Source organism: Habropoda laboriosa, unplaced genomic scaffold, assembly GCF_001263275.1.
Source record: "Habropoda laboriosa isolate 0110345459 unplaced genomic scaffold, ASM126327v1 scaffold136, whole genome shotgun sequence".
Taxonomy (NCBI): domain Eukaryota; kingdom Metazoa; phylum Arthropoda; class Insecta; order Hymenoptera; family Apidae; genus Habropoda; species Habropoda laboriosa.
Window position 1 is genome coordinate 440,336 of NW_017100245.1, and position 3,326 is coordinate 443,661.

Sequence of the window (3,326 nt, forward strand, 5' to 3'; positions counted from 1 at the left end):
CCAAACATTGTAGTATATTCTATGGGTCGAAATAAAAAAAAATGTTACAAAAACATAGTTCTTTTAGTGACCAACGTCTGCGCTGTTAAATATGTCTTACACGCCAACGTAAGTAAGAGGACAAGGCGACCAAATAATTTTTAGTTTACCGTTCTTTTATCAGCGTGTTACATTATCGACAGCTGACTGAAATTCGTTTGTCTAAACTACTTACCTACAACGCAACTTCCCCTCAAGCGCCTGCAATGTAAGACCCAAGAGTAGTGGGGATGACCTAACCCGCCTATTTTGCCTTCATCTGGCCAGGCTGTAACGTCAGAGACTTTATTTTAGGTTTGTCGGACTATACATATGTATCTTTATATGCAAATTTAAGCAAAGAAGATTTTTTATATTTGTCGATTTTACTATCCTTGATGGTTGGATTTTATGTAATTCCAAAACTCACCGCTTTATATCATAGAGGGCATAACAGAAACTCTGATTTTTTACACGATCGGTATTACAGAACGTTGGATACAAAAATACATTAGGTGCAAGACTATTAATGAAAAACCGTAAGGGGCTATCGTATCGTTCCTGCCACTTTTCATAAAAATTGTTAACAATTAATTATTGAAAGGACGTAGGGCCTTCAAAACTACATGAAAAAATTGTTAGAGGTTAAACATTGAATTATTAATGATTTTTCACATGCCGACTTGACTTCGGATCTGAGATAGAGCTGCTGCTATCGATTATCGATACGTTATCGATATCTTATCGATACTTAACGATATATCGATAATATCATTAAGATATCGTTAAGGTGTGTAGGGGTAGAATATAGTTTTAGCTTTTATTAAATTTAATTAAATAGTGTTTTAATTAATTTTTTTATTAAATCTATCTATTTTTGTTACAACTTATTACTGATAGCATATTAATATATTTTGGTTGTAAGCTTGTTCTTCTGTCTAAGACAATTAGCCCCGCTTTAGAAAATATACGTTCACTGGGAACAGAAGTATGTAGCTGGTATTGATAAATATTTCATGGTCATTCCCAATAATTGGGAAAATTTGTAGCACCCTCCGTGTTCCACCATATAATTGGATCGCATTTTCTATTTATTATGTTGTATTTCAAATATCTATGAAAATAAAAAAAGCCAGAGCGATAGGATAGATAGAACGTGAACGAAAAAAGTTTGTTTGGAAATTTGAAGCAGAGAAGAAAGTTATCAAAATGCATTCCCTTCAAAGTGTAAATACAATTTCGTGTATCTTATTAATAAATTAACAAAACCTAAATTTAATTTAACTTATTTAACTAATCGATATCTTAACGATATTATCGATATTTATCGATAACATTATTGATAGCGCATCTCTAGCCTGGGAGGCGAAGCTTAGCAGCACGCTGACCGATAGAAAACGTTTTCTCTCTATCCTTCTCGCACAGCAGTGCGTTGCTTGTCTAATACCTCTGTTCACATTCTGTGATCCTAGTAACGAGCCGTTAGCAGTGATGCCAGAATCGTGGGACGTGGGCCAAAGCGCTTACCCCACTATGATCTACCTCCGTCTCCCATTATACATATGTACATACCGTCCTCTGCTCTCACGCAAGTGTAGCGGTAGCTCTACCCGTGTGCGTAGCTTATTTGGCACGTTCCGCCAACAATTACGTCACCACGTGACGATCCAGAAACCTGAGCGCATGAGTAGCAATCAGGAGATTCCCTCTGAATCTTGGTGCGACGGTGTTACTTTTTATTTTTTATTATTTTGTAATTTCATTTCGTAACTTTTCAGTGAAATAAAATATTTGAGAAATATTGATGTGCAAAGCACCTAATAAGGAGACTACATACCTGACCTCCGAGGATTTTAATGAAATTGGGAGGGATGAATCTAGAAGTTGAAAAATGACATTCTGTAAAATATTTCATTTCTTATATGTACTTCTATAAAACTTTGGAAGTTTAAGTGATATTCAACAATCTTGCATCGGTAAAACAGACACGATAAAAACGTAGCAGATCGTTACATAAAAATTCTCTATCCTTGCCTAACCATATTCCTTTTCTTGTCTAACTCATTTCTTTAGTGCTCTCCTTGTTTTCCCCTATTCTTTTCGTTGTCTCTCTTCGCTATTGTTGTCCTCATCATCTTTATTATATGTATTTAATTGATACTTATAGTCAATTTTCATTGCTTTAGCATTACTAATTATGTAAATAGTAAAATACAGTTTCTGGCTTATTTTCAATTACTTTAATTATAGAATAATTACTATTTTCTGTCAAAAAGCAATTTACATAGTTGGTTATAATTACTGAAAGCCTTAAAAAAAATTATTGCACGCTTTAACTTAATAAAACAGCTTAATATATTAATTTTGCATTGAATTAATCATTGTATTCAGTGGATTAGTCAGAAATTGTTTATAACTTTTATTAAAAATTTTAAAAATTAATGTTCTTTTCGTATGAACTACAGATTGATCTTCCAGGACACCATAGAAATAAAGGAATTAACTTCAACATCAGGAAAGATGAAGAAATGCAATTATTTATCAAAAAATAAAATATTTATTGTAAGATAAGTGTACAGAATGTATTTTACAAAAGGTTACAATATACCAGTATTGTTTTACAGCATTTTACAATCTATTTATTTATCCCTTAAACACCACATTCATTTCCTTTTACAAACAACTCATTATTTAAACAATGACGTAACTTACGTCAAATTTAAAGTTCTCTCGCGGCAGTTAAAAGTACCTTCTGCCCTCTACTAGCATTTACACAACCTTACACTTTTAACAACAGCTCATAGATGGCAGATGTATCGACATATGATTGGGTAGTGATAATACGTGTAACGTTGTTCCATTCTCATGCATTCTCGCGTATGCAAGTGAAAAAGGGGATGGCCTGTATGTATATGTATATGCATAGTGTAAGTTTGATTGTGTGATGTTTAAACAAAATGTGTTGAAAGTGGAATTATGAAATTTCCATCGTGCACTGATACTTGGTTCGTTCCGCGCTACATAAATGCATGGCAGAGAAGATTCCCCTTTCTAGACCCGTTTGTACATTAAAGAAAAGATGTGCAGATGTAATTCTTGCTCATTGCTTAGCGCTTATTATGTCTGGAAGGGGAACTTTCTCGTGTTTTGGGTTAGAACAGAATGAATGAATACATATTTAAAACAAAGTTGCAATTTAAACTGGTACATAATTATTCAGTTTATTTTAAACATGTTTCAACTTAATATATGTGCATATGGTAAGATGTAAAGCGTGTAATTCGCAGTTTAAGTAATCTTAACAGTTA